Source organism: Vidua macroura, chromosome 3, assembly GCF_024509145.1.
Source record: "Vidua macroura isolate BioBank_ID:100142 chromosome 3, ASM2450914v1, whole genome shotgun sequence".
In the NCBI taxonomy this organism is placed as follows: Eukaryota; Metazoa; Chordata; class Aves; order Passeriformes; family Viduidae; genus Vidua; species Vidua macroura.
Window position 1 is genome coordinate 96,330,468 of NC_071573.1, and position 20,135 is coordinate 96,350,602.

At 38.6% G+C, this 20,135-nt stretch overlaps 1 long non-coding RNA gene across 3 annotated transcripts; it reads left to right on the forward strand.

Moving 5' to 3' along the window:
• The first annotated feature begins 435 nt into the window (after positions 1-435).
• Positions 436-19,395, forward strand: LOC128805142 (uncharacterized). Of its 3 annotated transcripts, none has more exons than XR_008436296.1 (8): positions 436-809; positions 4,489-4,614; positions 7,581-7,759; positions 11,432-11,523; positions 11,864-12,007; positions 14,850-14,941; positions 17,989-18,103; positions 18,758-19,395. It is a non-coding gene; the product is annotated as an uncharacterized LOC128805142 (long non-coding RNA). The 3 variants fall into 3 exon arrangements; XR_008436298.1 differs by having other exon boundaries at positions 7,581-7,686; XR_008436297.1 differs by lacking the exon at positions 11,864-12,007.
• Positions 19,396-20,135: the final 740 nt, after the last annotated feature.

Here is a 20,135-nt window from a genome sequence, read left to right on the forward strand (position 1 = left end):
GTAAGCCTTCTCCTTTGTATCTCCTTCTACATCAAGTGCCTGCTCCCAAAAGAGCATTAACCCTTCTGGGACTATTTATGAATCTCTAAAATCACAGTCTAGAGACCTTTATGGTCAGGTAGAAAGCCTAGGACCAGGTTATGTGTTGGTCTGTTATTTTACAGTTTGCTCTTCTGCAGTAGGTTTTAAATATTCCTTGTTATAAGTTCGTAATGGCTTATTCCATGTACCCCATTTGGCTTCCCTAATGGTTCAGTCCTGAGTGGTTTACCCCAAGATTTTCCCGCCAAGTGTATGTCAATACACCTGTCAATCTCCTTGTAACTCCTTTGTTCCCTTCTGGAATGTTCCCTGTCCTTCGTCCCTTCCACGAAGCAAGACTGGGGTGTAAGGTTTGCTCCTTCCCTTTGGTGGCTTCTATTGGATAGCCCTTACCCTGCACCCCTCCCCTAATGCCTTCCTATTGGTAAAAGATTGTGTCCTCCCCTTATTCCCGCCGTCCTTAAAAGCAGCTTTTTGCTGCCCGTTCTTGTCACTTGTTTCTGAATTCTCTGGGGAAATAAGGCTTCCTTGGAACTCAAAACCAGTGAGCCCCTCTCTATTTTTTTGCCTGGTTTCTCGTACTGTGCTGCGGCTGTGTTCCCCAGGCCGCAGCCTCCGCTGCGGGGAGCTGCGAGCCCCTGCACGCAGCGCCACCCGGGGGACTCGGTGAGGATCCGGGGGCGGCCGCTCCTCTCACTGCGCACCGGGCTCGGGGAGAGAGCTGCCCGGGGAGCATCTTCCCTGTGACCGCAGCGCGCAGACACAAGGTTAGATTGCCTAAATTAGTTCATGACAGCCTGCAGTCCTGCTTTCTAAGCACTGAGGGATCCAAGTTGAGTGTGTCAAGTGGGCATTGTGAATGACAGGTTTTTCTTACCGTAGAGCAGTGTTGGATTTCTGCAATGTTTTGTTGCAATGCAAAACAAGAAAAATATTTTTTTTCAGTCGCATGAAGTTCTAATGTCTTCTTCAAGGACCAAATTTAGTTCTGCTAGAGTGTGTTTTTGAATGTTATTTTATCCCGATAGCATTCTACTATACACAGGCTCCTTTGCTGCTACATGGATACCAGGATGGGGAAAGAAAATTACTTCTAGTAGTAAAACAGAATTTCTTTGTTCAGCAGTATAAACCTTCTTCATTGGTATATATGTTAGAAGGTTTAATACGTTCCCATAAAGAAAACTTGATTTTACTTTTTAAGATCTAGAGTTACTTCAGTGGCATTATGGTAATGGATGAGAGAGTATATTTTCATTCTTCTCTTTAAAATACTATTTTTGGAAATAAACATGAAAACTTGCTTATTGGCTGTTACTAACAGTGAAAATTATTGAAAAGTATTAGGAAATTCTAGAGTTAAGTTTTCAGTGCTTGTGCTAAATCTTAAGTATCATTTTTATACTACAGCCTTTAGCAACATAAGTATATAATATTTTTTCCACAGGATACTACGTCATTCACTGTAGAAGACAGACTGTTAGGCCTGTAGTGAATGAAACCGTTGTCTGTACAAATCCTGCCTTATGTTTGATAGAGTTGAGAACTTAAATAGAAAACAAAAAAAAAAAAAAAAAAAAAGGTGGGGGGGCGACTTTAGCAATAGAAAGGATAGTCTTGTTCATCAGTTGATTGAGTACAGGCTGGGTATATTTCAGTTATTGCCAGATGTCCAGTTTGTCAGAAGAGCCTAATTTCAGTCTTTTCTGTGAAAATGAGAGTTGGATAAAGCAGAATTACATACAGGAAATGCTGTGCATAGTGGCACTTAAACATAGTTATCCATAAGTCTTTTATATAAAAATGTATTATTTTATACTACCTTTACAAACACATTAAACATTTATGAATTTTAAATATCTTAATAAATCAAGGGCATAAATCATATGTTTGTAGTTAGCTGTGCAAGTTGTGCCAAGTTTACAGAGCTGTCTTATTAAGCCCAACTCAGAAGGTAAACCTATCCAAAGTAAAAATATTTTGTTGTTTTTAATGTAAATTGCGTTCTATTAGAATAATTGTTTCATTTATAATTTCAGCAGTATTAAGTATGTGTTGGTTTTGGCTCTGCCTCTGGAATACATGGGAATATCTGGACATGCTGGGACATATTTCTTCCCCACAAGGTGGTGATATTACTATGCTATATAATATTTTTTCTTAACAATGAACTGAAGCAGTTTTATTTCCAAAAGACATAAAATAATCATGCCATTTTGAGCCATGAGCAGAACAATTTAAGCTCACATATATATATTTAAAAGGTTAAATAACCTTACCCACCTCAAATTTTAAGACTAAAATACCTTTTTACAGGTGTTTTTACCTAGATTTGCCTAGAGAGCAATTCTGTCATAAGAACCCAAGAACTGAGGAATAATTTTCTCTGTATGATGAGAGGTGTAGGATCACTTCAGTCAGACAGAGAACAGACATGTTTCTGAGGGTGGTTAGCAGCTCACATCTCAGGGGTCTCTGGGGGGCTGCTGACCATCATCCAAGGTGTGTGGCAGAGAGGGTTGATTAAATGGGGCTGTGGAATGCCAAATCCCTTTTTTTATGTAATTGATTAAAACCCCACATTCATCACTAAACGTTCAAAATTGCTAAACACCTAGATAAGTTAACAATTAAGTAAGTCTCAAAGTGGTATCTCCAGTTTCTTCCTTACTGAAAAGACTTAGAAATATCACTTGGTTCAAACTTCAAGAGAAAGGCATCCTTGGTGAGATTATTTAGCATCCTATTCAATCCTAGCTTGAAAACCTCCAGTGGTGGGGACTTGACCACATCCCTGGGGAGGAAATTCCAACATGCTAAACACTGTCATTAATATAAACAAGTCATTGCTTGTTAAATAGATGTAAAGATCAACAGCTTTAGATCTCTCCTGTAACAAAAGAACACTAAACAGGCTCAAAATCTATTGAAATATTTGATTGTTCTGAAGCATCGTATTTCTTCTTTAAGCAGAGCAATATGTAAAATAAGACAAAATGTCAGATTTTAAGATTTTTCACTTCAGGGAAAATATGGGAACAAACAGAATTAGATGATCCATAGTAAAATTTCTTTTAAAAGCTTTAATATAGTTCAAAGCATTCTAATAAACAATAAATAAGTGCAACTTCATGGGAAACAAATTTTTTAAAAGCCAATGGTAAACCAGCCAAAGTCTGCCTTCAAAAGGGATGTTCTTGATTACTCTCTTACAACCTGCTGCTTTAGCCACTGGCACATAAAATAGCAGAATTTAACTTCCACATAAATGGAAGCAGACTTTGGCACTGAGTGCTTTCTTCAGGAAGCTTGGTTGTCTGGGAGCGTTACTGATGGATCTGCATTTATGTGACAGAAATACATTTAAACTTAGCTCAGAGGATGTATTTTTGCTCCAAGCTATGAAACAGAATGATTATGTTAGTTATTTCTAGGACAAAATTATCTAGTGTGAGGAATGGCCTGCTCTGAATGGCATTGCTTCAGAAAACAATGTACGAATGTAGGAAATCAACGAAAAATTTCAGCGATAATTTGACTGCAGGCAGCTGAGACTCCTGTAAAAATTGAGGGCTGTACTTTAATCTAAGAAGTGATAAATGGAGACATTCTTTATAAATTGGCTGTTTTATATTAAAATCCTTAGCAAATAAATTATTTCCACTTTTCCCTTGAACCATATTAAGGAGAAATTAGATGAGAAAATAATTACATGCTCATGGTATGTTTTACTGAAGCTCTCTGAGATTACCACAGAATTACTTTTTAAGGTATTTTCCTCCAGACTTTTTTTTTTCCTAACAAACTGTCTTGTTAAAGTCATTTTATTTTGTAAATTGAGGGGCAGGGAAGGAAGGAGAAATTTCCTATGGGAAAAAAGAAGTGAATTAATGATATGCCACTGAATATTGCTTCATTCTGCTGCAATCACTGTGTGATCATATTCACAGGTTGGTGAAAAGTAAATAGGAAAAGCAATTTGGTTAAATGGTAGCTAAACCAGCTATTTTTATGGTCTTTGCTTTTGTGTTTGGAAGATTTTAGACTGCTGGCTGTATTTCTTATTTTGGCCTCTGAATCTGTGAATCTTTTGATTCCTCTTCCCTTGTTTTTTTTTCTATTTTTTAATAATGTGTGAAAGGCAGTTATTCACATAACCTGCCACATAATCATGCCAAGTGCACTTTCACATTAATATGATTGTAACATGTAAATCTCAGCTTCACAGCTTCTGTCAGCTGTCTGAGGATTTTCTCTGATACCTTTTTGGCCTTAAGAAGTGTGAAGTGTTGCACACTTGTGTTACTTATTTCTAATTCCATATACACAACTTTGGGTATCACGGTGCAGGAATTCACCTGCGGGACCTCAGGTTCGTCTTCCATGAGGATTTTAGACCACCTAAGTTTTTGAGACAGACTGCCCATTTCTTGCTCCTTTTTGCAGCTTTCTATGTCAGGCTACCTCAGTTGAAGCAATGGCAATAGTTCCCATCCTACCTCAGGCTCATATCTGAACTGCTCTTTGACAAGGAAAGAACTTGAGGCTTATATTCCTGCTTGAGCTGAAGTAGTAAGTAAACCTAAGTGACCCTAATGTTACACTTTCCCAGGTAAATGTTTTAATGACAGTTATAAAGATGGTTATATGAAGATGGACATTTTATTCTACCTATATAATTCACTTACGTCTGGCACAAATTCTTAAGCATATTAATGCCTGGAGTTTTCCTAAAACCAGCTGCATTTTTTGACATCAGTGCTTGAGCATCATGGGAATCTGGTTCATAACATGACCTATAAAGAGGCCTTAGTTATTATTAGGTAATTAATGTAACTCTAAAACATATTTTTGTTAAGCAGTATGCCTTCCTGGCATACTGTATTTAAGCTCAAGGGAGCAGAAGATTTTCTGACTTAATCCATCTTTGGCAGTTTCTGTTGGCTAGTCTTCTCCTCTTGGTACACCGGAGTTTGGGACTACCATTTTGAATTATATAACCCTTCCCATGCCCTGAGGACTGTAACTCTTGATTCTGGGATTGCATTTCAGGGAAAAGTGCTTAAAATACAGATGCTACACTGCTTGTTTTCAAGATCCATAAATCTTCTTTTGGCTCTAACATAACTTTCCATTGAAGATCTATCCTTTAATGTCTAGGAAGTCTATGAAAGTGAGCATTTCAGATTGCTGAAAATTCAACACGTAGAATAAGGATGAAAAATTCTTAAGCCCGAATACACTGAAAACATTTTATGTTTTTTTTTTCTTCCAGCTGGAGACTAATTAAACTAACGCAAATTTTTTGCATTAAAACCTGACACTGGGAACAAGAACAGATAATGTACAGAGCTCTTTACAGCTTTGCACGTTTAAAGATTGCCTAAATTTCATGAGCCTTTTCATATTTACCCAGACCATTTCGAGGTTTTACGCTGAAATTATGTTTAACTTGGGGTTTTGACATGACACCAAGTGAAATTCTGTTTCAATTTTTAGTTCCATTCAAAGTCAAAAAAAAACCCCAAAAAATGTGAAGGGGGGGCCATATCCTTATTTGCTGTAAACCAGCATCTCTACACTACTTTCAATAAGGCTGTGTAAGCTTACAACAACTGAAGAGCTAATCCCAGTGAAGTAAAGCCATGTGGTGTATTGAACCAAAGAAAATGTTCAAACAAGTAAGGCCAGCTGTATAGCGCAGGCAGACTCTGCAGCTGGGCATTGGGCCAGGTTTCCCCATTAATTGCCTCCCTATGCTTCATTGAAGGAAGTTTGAAGCCATTCCAAATCTCCTAAGCTCCCCAGCATCACCCCTATGTTTTTACTCCAGCTGAGACTTCAAGACATTGCACTCGCCAGCAACAAAAATGGGAATACACACAAAGTTTTCTAAATAATACTTTGCATGAACTGCAGAAATGGAGCTTAGTCATGAGTAACTCTAGTTCCTGGAGCAGCATTGTTGTAGGGGCTGATGATGAGGATCCAAGTAGAGGAAATGAGGTGGGAGGAGAGGCTGGGGCTGGAAAAACAAGGGGGGAAAAGCATAGAGCTAGTCTGAACTGGTTGCAAAGGAAGGCAGAATAAGCAGCTCTCAAAGCATAAAGACTTCTGGAAAAGTCTGAGTGGAAAAGCAGGAAAGAAAAGTCCAAAAATAAATGTATGGGATGAAGTTTGTGAGTTAGGAGATGTCACAAGGCAGATCCATGTCTAGAAAGGAAACTGAGCAGGGCAGTGTGGTTAGGAATTGAAGACCTCTTTTAAGACAAATCACCAAGGAAAGTTGAATGGACCAGGAGAATGTGGTGGCAGTCAGCAACAAGACACTGGGGGTAGAGAAGTGAGAGCTGGAGTGGGAAGAAATTAAATTGAATAAAACAGGATGAGTGTGAACACCTGACTGAGGAGCTGGGAGAGCAGAGAGGCTTGACATGAACATGGTGGTGAAGACATCAGCAAAAAAGATCTCCTCTCAGGAAGAGATGACCTAACACATCAGTATCCAGTAAAGCAGTCTCCCTTAAAATAAAACATAGATCCTAATTCCTGAGCATCTGCAGTTCCAGTGGCAGCATATAACTCAAAGCCAGAGTAATTTTTATGCTGAAATTACCAAAATAGCATGTAATGGAATGGTTCTGCCCATCATCTCTCTGTGCTGTCCAGTATCAGTTTCTGACACTTCACATATTCCAAAATAGCACTACTGAATCTTAATGGCAAGCAGTCTAAATTCCTTTTCACAGCCATGGCAGAGATGATAGCAACTTAGTACTGCTATCAATTAATCTCTGAGTTGGAGGGGGGCCTGAAGAGGAAATGAGAACAGTGTGAAAGCCATGGAATAGTATGGAACTGATGAATGAATGAATGAATGAATGTGCACAAGCCAGAAGTGCTGTTTTGGAAGGATTAGATTTTTTTTTTTTTCTTTACTCTGTAATTAATAAACAAAACAGAAAAAAACACTTCAGGGCTTTGAAAAAAGTTTACAAAGCAAATTTCACAGCTTTGCTGTCAGGAGGTCTTCTGCCTTATGTCTGTTCTTATGAACAGAGAAGATATAAAATGAATAAGACAGGGATGCAGGGAAAGGACAATTTCTGAAAAGATGCAGTGTTATTCAGCACATAGGTTGTTACCAAGTCCCTGTACCATGCTGAGTTACCAACCCTGTCAGCCAGGGCATGAAGTCCATACTTCCCATTCCCTGGTGCTTGGTTTAGAGGACTGAAACAAAGACTATTTGCTGATGCCTTCTCACCTCAGCTGTACTCTCCATGAAAAGTGTTCATTTTCAAGTGATGATCTTCAAGTGTTCATCTTCAGTACCTGAGCCTTCTATCGAAATTTTCAACTTGGAGGGGCTGATGCCTTTAGCCAGCATTCTCTCTGTTCCCTGTAGTTATGACACTAGCTCTGTAACAGAGCTGTGCATGCTAATCACATGAGAGACAAGACTGTTTACTAAAGCTTTACCAAGTGTTATACAAAATCAATAGCTAGAAAACTACACTTGCTTTTTCCTTTCTTAGTCTCCAGAGCCTGTATGAGCCCTCAGACCCCCCAGCCTGGCTGGTGGGAGCTGGCAGAACATCCCCTGGGAAGTGCCAGCTGATAGCTGCGAGAGAACAGCACGGGGTGAGCGTATTCCCTCCCTCTTCGCCCAGACAAGTCCAAGTTGTCCTCCAAACATGGCAGACTGTACCTCTCTGTAAGTGGGAAGTCCTCAGTTGCTAAGACAGTCAGTTTTAGCTCTCCCTGCAATGCCAGAGGCGAGTCCTGAAGCATGAATGGAGTTCTTCATGTTCTCCAGGATACTCACTAGCAGAGCCAACAGCAAACTGCTCCTTTGCCTTCTGTTCTGATTAAGTCAGATTTTAGGCCAAACATTGGAGTCACTTGCAATGATTCTATTTCACTTCAAGGTACAATAGTGTAACCACTATGATTCTGAATTTATAACAGCCTAAATTCCCAATTCTTCTGTACCCTTCTGTGCAACTGCACTCTGCCTTGGTTACTTTTAATTGGGCCTTTCCTTAGCTTGTTTTTATGTCGCACAATAACACATACAGCTTTTTGTCATCTATAGTCTTCAGCTTTTATAGCGTTTAGGTTGTTCTGGTGAACTACCATCCCACCTCCCAGTCTCCTACTATAAAGTTGGGATTTGGGGGAGACTGGGAGAAGAGGGAGAACACTGCATGACATAGTGATTTTCCTTCTTTTAAGCAATTGTATTTAGCAGACTCCATGTTCTTTATCCTAGAACAAAAAAAAAAAAAAAAAGTTATATTAACATGTTTGAAAAGAATGTGGATGGCATGGACATTACCACTTCAAAACTTCACACAAAGGTTTGATTTCCTTTGTTTTTTAATTGCCAGCAATGAAACGGTTCACAATACACTGCAAAAACAGCCCCAGCTCTTTGTTAGAGACAGTTGGAGGGGAGGGGGGAGAGAGGAACGTGAATGAGTAAGCTTTGCTGACTCTTCTAACTATAGAGCCTGACAAAGTGCCTATAAATGCATTTCCCATGATGTTAATAACTGAGCAGGACTTCTGTTGTATGATAAGTGGGAATTCAATCTTGTCAAACTTAGACAAGTGGGAGTAATTTGTAATTAACATCTCAAATAGAGAACAACTTATTATATTGATCAGTATATTAAAGCATAACTTTGACATGTATGTCATAAACAATACATTTGCTTTACTGATGGTGTTTCCAAGTTACCTCTTTAGTATTTATTGATACTTTACTGCATATAATCTCTTAGCCTATCTAATCCAAATCACAGATACTATTTTTGGTTTAAGTATAACTGTCCATTCATAGTGTATCACATAAACAGACTTACTAATCATGTAAGGTCACATGTATGCAAATAATGACAAAAAAAGAGAAAAAGTATGTTTGTCACATGGTGTATCTGAAAGGAGTGAATTTTTCTTTTATTATCTTCCATTTTCCTCTAGGGATATTTATTTTCAGAAAATTTGTTTCAGACAAAAATTGAAAAGAGCTATTGTAGTAACATCTCAGCAAAAGTTTTAGTGGGCATAAGCATAAATCAGTTTCCACTAAAACATGATAAAAATGTATTTTAACATTTCAGAAAAGACAGTTTTAATCTCATTGATTAATGCCTTGCAAAAATAAGAGTTGTCTTTAGCCACTGATTTTTTTAAATTACCTAAGATACAAAGTTCAGACACTGGATCTTCTGGTATCCCTAGTTATGCTTTTTCAATTTCCTTTAGAAAAGGCCATACAGTTTTGCTCAATTCATGTGCTCATTGTGATTTACTGTGCCAACTCTATTGGCATTTTACAGGTTTTTACATGTTTTCTCTTTTTGGTTGTACTTAACTAAATCAACTATGATATTTTTAGCTCAAGAAATTAATGTACTATTTTATAAGGAAGAGAAGGTGCTACCTATAGTTCATCCCAATCATACCCAATATCTTCTGAAAATTACTCATTGAAATCATGGTGCATTTCATGTTGTTCCATATTTGCATAAGATCTGAGAGTTGTTTCTTTGCTGTTTTTAATGGAACAAAAGTACAGGCACGTACTAATATAATCTGATGTTCGTAGTTTGAAGCCAGATGATTTGAAGCCAGCAGAGTCTTAACAGGATGAAGTTTTAGTAAGTCCAAGTGCTGAGTCCTGCATTTTGGCCACAATAACCCCCTGCAATGCTACAGGCTGGGGATGGTGTGGCTGGACAGTGCCCAGGCAGAAAGGCACCTGGGGGTACTTACTGGTCGACAACAGACTGAACGTGAGCCAGCAGCGTGCCCTGGTGGCCAAGAAGGCCAATGGCATCCTGGCCTGTATCAGGAATAGTGTGACCAGCAGGAGCAGGGAGGTCATTCTTCCCCTGTACTCAGCACTGGTGGGGCCGCACCTTGAGTGTTGTGTCCAGTTCTGGCCCCTCAGTTTAGGAAGGACATTGAGACAATTGAGCACATCCAGAGGAGGGCAACAAGGCTGGTGAGGAGCTTGGAACACAAACCCTATGAGGAACGGCTGAGGGAGCTGGGGTTGTTTAGCCTGGAGAAAAGGAGACTCAGGGGTGACCTTATCACTCTCTACAACTCCCTGAAGGGTGGTGGTAGTCAGGTGGGGTTTGGTCTCTTTCTCCAGGCAGCAACTGACAGAACGAGAGGTCACAGTCTCAAGCTGCATCAAGGGAAATACAGGTTAGATATTAGGAAAAAGTTTTTCACAGAAAGGGTCATAAAGTTCTGGAATGGTCTGCTGGGGGAAGTGGTGGAGTCACCATCCCTGGATGTATTTAAAAAAAGACTGGATGTGGCACTGGGTGCCATGGGTTAGTTACGGTGTTAGGGTATGGGTTGGACCGGATGATCTTTAAGGTCTCCTCCAACCTTGTGATTCTGTGAATTCTGTGATCTTCAAAACAGGATGAGATTTCAATGCAGATCTATAACATACCCCTCATACTTGCACTCTGGAGTTTCTATAGTATTTTTCCTGCGAAAGAGCTACAGAAAAAGCATTATGCATTTTCTCAATTACATTTTCCATGTGTTTCAGTGGGTATTTTTCTATTCACTTCACCATTCCCTTCATTATATGTCATCTTCTGTGATACCTGCATGATGTGCATAATTACACTCCTATGCACAAATGCAATCAAATATTGCCTGCTGAAATTTTTTTATAAATTTTAAAGTTTTATAAATTGTTTGCTTCATACTTCAGAGCTACAGATTCTGGTGCAGTGCCATATCCTCCAAGCCTTCAACGTTCACTCTTATGATTCTAAGGAGTAAAGTTTCTTCCTAGTGGTCTTCATCCTTTTCCTCACCTTAGTTGCCTCTGAAAACAATCTCTTAACATGCTTAAATAAATATTTATACACATAGATTCTTTTGATGCCTTGAGAGGTTACCTAGAACAGGGACTAGACAATGTTAAAGGAATAAAGTAAGTATTTATTAAAAAGGCCTTCAAAGAATACATCTTGAGCAGTACAAGAACCTGGCCGAGGCTACACCCAAGATGATGACCGGTCACAAGTTTTCACACTTGTTAAGTTTTGGTCCATTTACACATTGGGGTTAATTGTCCAATTACAGCTTCATGTTATGAAGTCCCATCCTCCTAGTTTGCTCTCCTCAGTTTGCTGTTATTTACACTTTTTGGGCCTGAAGCTGCAATGGTGTCCTTGGTTCTCAGGCTGGAAAAGGATTGTTTTGTCTAACTAAACTGTGAGGAGAACTTGCTAACTTTATATGAAGTTCAGAGTTATATACTAATGCAGTACGGAATCTGGAAAATATGAATGCTAAAACTTAAGGCATGACTTTCACCTAAAGGCCTTCATTTTTTTTTCCACAGGAGACAAGTTCTGGGGTGACAGCAAATTGCAAAGTGCAAGCCTCAGGAGGCAATCACCATCTGAGCTACTGCTCATTACTTCTGTCTTTGAGGTAATACCATACTGCAAACTGCAGCAACTTCTTCCAAGTGCTCATGGCATCCATCAGGCCTTCTCTTGTTAATAAAATTAGCTCTCCATGTGAGGTTTTTGACAAGTAAAGGAACAGTCACCTGGGTCTTTATACACTGGCCAAAGAAAATGATGCAGAGAGAGTCACAAATCTATCACTTGAGCCTTTAGAAGCAGTAATGAGAGTGATGCCTGGCCAGATGTTCAGAGGTAAGGAAAAGAGTGAGGGTAGTGAGGTTACTGGAAAAAGTCAAGTGGAAAAAGGAAGGTAGAAGACTGTACATTGTCAGTGCATTAATTAGAAATTCACTCCCCTTAAGCTCAACATCCTTGCCTGGGATATCTGATGGTGCTGCTTCCTTCTGCTTCCTTCCTCTGGCAGCCAGCACATTGACAGCAGAGTGTGAGAGGGGGAGCATGAGGTACAGCTCAGGAAGGAAAACTGCATTCTTCCTGAAGTGCAGGTAAATATATTTGACTTACATTCAAATAGTGATTCTGGAGGCTTCAATTACATGCATAGAAGAAACATTATAGTCTGAAAACACACATGATAGAAAGTTTGGGGATATTTGAAATGAGAAAAGAAGTAGATGAAAAGATTTGTACTGGTTTTGGCTAGGGTAGAGTTAATTTTCTTCCTTGTAGTGTGCATGGTGCTATGTTTTGGATTTGTGCTATAAACAGTATTGAGGGATTTTTTTTTTCCTATTGCTGGGCAGTGCTTGTGAGGTGTCAACATCTTTTCTGCTCCTCACCCCACCAGTGAGGCTGGGGTGCACAAGAAGTTGGGAGTGGACAGACTGGGCAGCTGACCCCTGTCATGACCTATCTCTGAGTCAGGACAACTGCATTCTTTACTAAAGGATCCTTTGGAGGAGATTACAGCAAAAAAATGTTCAGTAACTGTTTATAACAAAAACAATAGCTTTTATTTTTAACAGCTCTGGAATAGTAACTAGAAAAACAATAACTGAAAAAACCACAACTGAAAATAGTAGTCTATAGGCATTCTGGGAGCTAAGATCACCGTAAGAGAGGAGAGATAGAAGGAGAAAGATAGAAAAGGAGATAGAGAAATAAGAAACAAGCCAGAGAGATATTACCAGCTGTGGCTCCAGTGGTGTGTGAGTGGTTGTGGTCAGTCACAGCTCCTGTCCATCAGGGTGAGGGCACCCATATGCAGCAAAAATAAGAGTTTTTATGCCCTTGGTCTCTTTCAAGAGATGGCCCAGTATCTCCTCCAGGAGGAGTTCGGGTGAGCATGTGTCATCTTTTCCTTGGAAAAGTCTGGAATGGTTGAGAGAGGGGATCTGTGTACAGGCTGAAAGTTTGTGAGTTTTGGTTGCACAGTAATGACTTTCTGCACAGGGAGGAGACTGGCACAGCTACCCTGCCTCCACAGGATCTGCTGCTTAATGGCTGCTGGTAGTCTAAAATCTGCCCAAAATATGTGAAGCATGGACACTAAGTGATTAGCACCAACTCACTCCCTTCAAAGCTGTTCCTAATATGTCACATAACATGTCACATTGCTAAAATAGGCATAAGCACAGCTTCTGACTATTTCTTATGCTGAAGTAATGCATTTTGAGTCCGGAAGACAAGATCTCTGTTTTGTTCAAAACTCTGATATGCTCTGTCATTCAGTCCTTGGACTGCAATTAGAAACCCAATCTCCAGACCCAGTCATACATGACTGGGGATGTGCCCAAGTGACACGTCAGAAGCCCAGGGAGGTTGTTGCACTGACTGTGGGAGTCTCACTGCCAGCTGTCAGATGTGGGATTAATAGTTGGGCATTCCTGAAGTTCAGAATAGCAATCAGTCATCATCCAGAGACTAGTGGAGCTTAAAAGAGCATGAAACCCTCCAACTGGATCCAGTCAAAAGCACTGTTTTTTTCAGAGTAGTGAGTGAGAAATTGTAGAAGATACCTATCTGAAGATGCTCTATCTTTCCCATTTTCTCACTTCTCCTTATTTCTTTGGAGCCACATTATGGAGACACTGGAAAGAGAAATCTTTCCAAAACATCATTAAACCCATATGTTCAGAAAAAAATGCAACATTTGCATTAAATACATAATGCAGGAAACTGCTCTGTCAGACAAGATATTCCTTACCTGATTATGATTGGAAAGCAATAAATAGAACTAGTCATAAAACAAATGGCAACTGAAAACACATGCATTTAGGTCTTTAGCTCCAGAATAAATTAAGTGCAAATGTAGATTTTCCATATATCTGCCAGAATTTAGGAAACTAGTTATTTTATCCTATTTAACAGGTTGCTTGTATGAAAGGTTTCTTTTTCTAAAAATGAAATACTCATTGTGAAAGAGCTTTAAGTATTTGGTTACTGACACAGTTAAAATGAAAATGGGGTTTTTTTCTGCTTTTCTGTGCCTGTAGAGCTACAGTAAATGCCAACTGAGATAATAAATACTTGCTGATAGCAAACACAGACCCTAAGGTCTATCATATCACTAGGTCTGCTTATTTCTCTAAGACTTTAACTGCTTATAAAATCTCGTCTTCATGGCTTGTGTGACAGATGTATTTATTTAATTAAGCTAAACTATTTTAAAAGCTTCCAAATATTACAATTTAATTGTCTGTGTTCAAGAATAAATAGCTGGTAAATATGAAGTGACTGCCAACATTTAAAGAAATATTCTGTATTCAACCTTCAAGCAAATTTGATAACAATCTTGAATTCCAGAAGCTAAAGTTCAGATCATTCTCCTGTAACACAACTTCCTTGAGATCTGGTCAGATGCCTTTACTTTACATATTTTCGAATGTACCTAGCCACGGAATTCAGTTAAATCAATTTAAGCGAAAAGCGGGTGTTCTGTCAATGAAAGATTTGGTCTCCTTGTTTTTCAGTTTCTCATTTGTATAGAGGAAATTTCCAAACATCAACAACAATAATTTTCAACAATAAATTTTCACAGGGCAAAAAAAGTCCGAAGTCTGCAGAACAGGTAGACATAGGTATTCAGTAGTTTATATTCTGCAGTTTTTCAAAATTGTCATAATTTTATTTGCAGATCAGCTCTGTGATTATCTCAAGACCCTAAAGAAGCAGAAAACATTAATATTTGCATCTCACTGTCCTTCCATAGGACGTGTGACATTCAAAACTGCCATATATGTCCTCTACAACTCTGTTTTACTGTTTAATTCTACCTCCATCATGAAAACACCAATTACCACAAATGGCTTAAGACTGCACAGACAGGTGTAACTCTGTGACTGTGACTTTCTGCTTGTTCATTAATTTTGACTATTCTATTATTAGGATTAAGATGGTATTCAGAAATCTCAGTCATTTTATATGAAGCCTCACAGCAGCAGTCAATCCCTGCTCTGAAGACCTTAGACTCTCAACAGGTACAAGAGACAAAAAAAATACTGTTTTCCTAACATTAGAAAATACTGTTTTCCTAATATCACCCAGCTCCCAGTAATACAACTTGATGCTTCTGCTCTGAGCAATTATAAGACACTGGAAGGCAGAAAGTGCATGATAATTGCTCAGGGCAGCTCTTTCCTCTTCAGGCAGTAAGTGGCAGCATTGCAGTAGCCTTTGTTTCCCTATCTTTTGTTGTTGCCTTCCTAGGCAGTCCTGCTTTTCTGCTCAAGCTCACAAAACTCCTTCTGCCATTTCTATGTCCCTAAAATATAATATTATATTGGAAAGCAATATATTATATTTAATATAAATAATTTTGTGTAAAGTTAAATAAAAAAGAAAATCTGCAGATGTGAGGTCTTGTGCATGGAGATTGTGCATATGAAAAGCAACCCCTCCCTTTCTATGCTCTCAGTCACGGAGTATTTTGTATCCTTATCAACATTTCTAAAAACTGAACAAATTAAAACAAGGGAAGCTGAAATATTTTCTTCCTGTTTCTGAAGCAGAGGATGTAAATGGGATTCTGTCTATAGGTAGACATTATAGATCCTTATTGAATATTTTATAGCCACTAAAAAATAAGCCTGAAAATTCAGCATCAGATAATTTCATGTTAATTGACTTGCCAGTGATAGAGTATTTGGTTTACCCAGTTCTAAAAGGGCTTTTTGGAACAACAGCTGTGATTTTTTCCTGGCTCATAATCATCATCAGCCATAAGGAAACTGCAATCAGAAGGGAGGAGACAGATCCGCTGATGAAGCACAAGCCTGCCTCGTATCTAATTCCCTCTTGAGCTTTGTTGGCTCTGCAGTGCTAAAAGGAACCACATACATCAGGAATTCAGTTTTGTCACTTGCATAAACATATAGTCCTAAATATGAAATACACCCTTTTCAGTGTCTGCTGAAGTGAGTGGCAATTTTCAGTTGTGGGGTAGGACTAAAGAGTAGATCTTTTCCTGAGAAGAAATGAATTCTCAGGATAATGGATTTTTCTGGTTAGTCCTGTCTGTGGTGATTAGCTTGTGTAGTCATTAGGTCTTGGGCTGTTTTCACACAATCTGTCTCTGTACCATGATGCTGGATGTTCCTGTCAAAGGTTGTCATTTTCTCTGGCATGGCATTTATGTTACTGGCCTTTGCAGAGGAATGAAAACTGTATGATCTGTCTCTTGTGGAAAATTGTCTTCATGAAGATCCAGTGTTCCCATAAGAACATGGCAAACGGTGTAAGGCAGCTTTTCATTAAAACCTTTGCCTATTAGCTGTGAAGGTTAAGAGGTGACTCAGATGACTCCTTTATTATTCTGGGCAAAATGGAGCATTTCCAGTGAAGAAACCTGCAAAGACTTGTAGAAAAGGAAAAGGAAAAAAACTTTATAATAATTTGCACCATGCCTGTGTCAAAAAATCACTATTTTATGACATTTCTGAGTTCCCATTTTCAGTAATGTTATATTAACTGAGGCCTGATTTGATGCTTGGGCAATTTTGGCCATGTTTACGAGAATCAGTCATAGTAATATTTTAGTGGAAATTTAAAAACAATTAATTAAAAGGATAATACACACATAATCTGGCAATTATTCAAAATTCTCTTTCAGCAATATTTATATTTTTTTGCAACACCACATACAAACACTTTTAATCAGCATGTTTTAATATACTTTGGAATACTGAGAATGAAAGTGCTTTATAAATTTAAACCACTACTAATAATTATTACTACATATTTTTTCCTTAGCATTAATGAGAAAGTTTACTCATTGTGAGTATGAGCTGGTTTTCATGAATGTCTTTCACTGAGACTGTATGACTGCTGAGATGAAAGCTCTCAAATGTTAATGCATTTGAGGTTTATAGTGTCTATGTTAATGTCACAGGACATAGGTCAGGAAAGTGAACTGGGAGTGATTGCTCATGATAAACCATCTGCATGTTATTTTGCAGCAACAAACCAGGGTAAGTTAAGTCCTGGGACATGGCTACTGAGTTATGAAGTTATTGCAGGACATCATCTAACTTTAATGAGGCATCATTTGAACAAATGAGAAATTCTTGAAATAGGATATCACAGAACTAATTTTTGAGGCGCTGAAGCGAATAAATGTTGAGAAAAGGCTGACTCGATTTGGCCTTCAATGATGCATAGGGAAAAAGAGGAGAGAACTTCTCACATTTCATATTCCAGTGTTAGGCTACAAAAACCGCCCTGTGTCCCCTTAAGAAATAAGCAACGACTTTTTCAGAATTTCTTTTTTCCCTTTGTTTTCTTCTCCTCTCTTCTGTTTTATTCTGGAGGTCAAGACTTGAGATTACATATTCACACACAGAACAGTGAAAGAAATATTTAAGCTGGCTGTGTACATTCACAGCTATAAAGCATAAAAATCTTTTACTATCACTGCACCTACTGCACGCTACTAAACTACATTATGCCTGCTAGTATCCAGCTACAAATGATACGTTTCAGGCTGAGTTGCTATGTCAGCTAGACAGTGATTTACATGTGCTTTTATTTTGTGGTGTGGTTTACATTCTTCTTAGCTTTATACTATTCTGTGATAGGGACAAAAACTGTACCTACAGTGGAAGAGGACTAAAATTAAATAGCTCTTTTAAATTTTATCTGTTTGAAAATTAATTTAATATTGACTACATGATTTGGACTGTCTAAGTCTGTAAATGTTTTGAGACCACTAGTTTCAAATGTTAAATTGCTTTTTATTGATACAGGTTGCAGCTTCAGAATATATAAAAGAAGCTGTCCTTATAATGGGATATGCAAGACTTAACGTTATCCAATTAAAGACCTGTGCATCCTGGTAGCTTTTAGGAAAGTAAACACAAAACTAGTTGTCTTAGAAGAGATGCATTTATTTGTCCCTGTGCTCTCAGACTCAAAGAAGCAAGGGCTATGTCTGTTTTCCACCCACTATCCTATATTCTTCCTGTGGAATAACTGAATCCTTACGCTACAAAGTAACAAACTCACGTGGTACTCAAATTTGTTCCTACAGGATTCCCTGGAGGAGAGCTGATGGGAGAGAATGGGGTTAATACCAGCACAGAATTCGAACCATTTGTTGTTAAGTGGGAAAACAGCATAAACTACCATTGTCATAAGTCTCTTTTGTAAGTTTTATAAGAAATTAGAGATGTAAATAAGGTACAGGAAATTATTTTTCTTTCCAGGGAATTAGACCATTTGATTACAGCATGCTTTGGTTATTTAATAACATCTGGAGAAGCTATTTCAACTGCCTTCAAGATAAAAATTAGATAAAAATCTTGGAACATACCATTTCATATAAGTGGAAATAATGTGGTGTATGAAGGAGAAAAACAAATAACAATTCATGTGTTCATGTTATTCGGCAGTATTCAACATTCATTTTTATATGAAATTTATTATTTATTTTTTTTACCTATGTCTGTCATTCCTGACAAGTAATTTCTATATTGTTGTCTGTTGCTACATGAGAGGAACGTTTAAAACACTGCAGGTATTTTTGAGAACCACCAGAAGCTAGCAGTAGAAATGTTAAGTTAAAATACAAGAGACCTCCAGATCTTTCTATTGGGCACAAACAGGAGCCTTGGACAGACATTCTTCCTGATTCTGGTCAGGGAAGATATGCAGGGTATTAAAAAGAGACACACTAATGTCATTAGTTGTTAAATTTAGACAGATATCACCCAAGTCTCTCCCTAAGGGCTGAAGAGATTGTCAATGGAGAGAGAGAAGCATATAAAGGCACATTCCTGACTTATGGATATCTATTCTAGGATGAGCTGAATTATACCCAAGATGAAAGGCACCTCGATGACTAGTATGAACATTTACCTTGTAGACATCCTCCTTATGGACAGTGAATCCAACCCACAGAGTTACATTTTCTCAGAAGCAAAGTGGAACTGAAGGAAGGGGTCCTCGGGTTCATTGATCAGCTGAGGTCCATCTTCAGAAGGCCAGACAGCCCAGCATCTACAGCCAGGCACTTGCCTATAAGCAAGCAGACATTTATCCTTACCAGGCTATCAATGCAACCAGCTGTCAAGTAATAAGCCTAATCAATGTTTTTGCTTGATGTGGCACAGTGAGGAAAAGTCTAAAAAAGACTAAAAGGTGAAATGAGATGAGAAATCACTTCTCAGCTTTTGTAATACTCATATAGAAGAGTAGATGATAAAAAGGATAGATCCTAAAAAAAGGCCAGAAGCATCGCCCCATATTGGAGAAAATGAAACCCTTTTTAGTGGAGGAGCCTGCTGAATGGCCTGTGAGCTCAGGGGAACCCAGGAAAACTGGCAAGCCTGCCTCTAAATTTGGCTTTTGTCTTGTAATCTGTAGGATAATTCCAGGACACTTCAGTTCACTCAGACCAGCAGCAACAGTGAAAATAAAGCTGTTGTCATTCAAGTCACGTTTGAGTTTAACTCTTGAGCCTTTTTATATTTGATCTGTAATAAAATAATTCAGTGTAACTGTTGGTGTCAAGGACCTGGGCACAAGTGAAACATTTTAATTATTCTTATGGGACCTACTGCCAGTGAGCTACTACATTTTTCCTATGAATTTCCTTGTCTTGAAACTGAGTTGCAGATGATACTCCATGGAGAGAGAGGGGGAGGGAGGAAGGAAGGAAGGCAGGCAGGCAGGAAGGCAAGGAAGGCAGGAGGGAAGGCAAGGCAAGGCAAGGGAAAGGTTGGCTCATTTTTACAGGTCTCATCTGCATGACAGATGACAGATGAGCAGCAGTTAGAAATAGTACCTGAGCTGCATGGTCTGGAATGACTATGTCCTTTAGCCAGCTGTGACTAAACACACATAACCAGCAGAGTGAATTACAGTAGATTAATTTACATAGGAACAACAACAATTTTCTCTATGCTGATGTTGTAATTTCCTGTGCATCAGGCCACTCTTACTTACCTGATTATTTAGTTGATCAGCAACCTAAACCATCTGCACTCAATTAAACAATGTCATTCCTGCTAAAAGCTGAGCATGTATGATTCACAGGGATATTCATAAGCTTCTTGTTAGTTTGAAGAAATGCTATGCTAACCTAACCATTCATAGGAAAGGAAGACTTGGCACTCACTGTAGGTACTATGGCTCCTATCACATATCCTCCATTGCTACTATGAAAACCATTTTGAA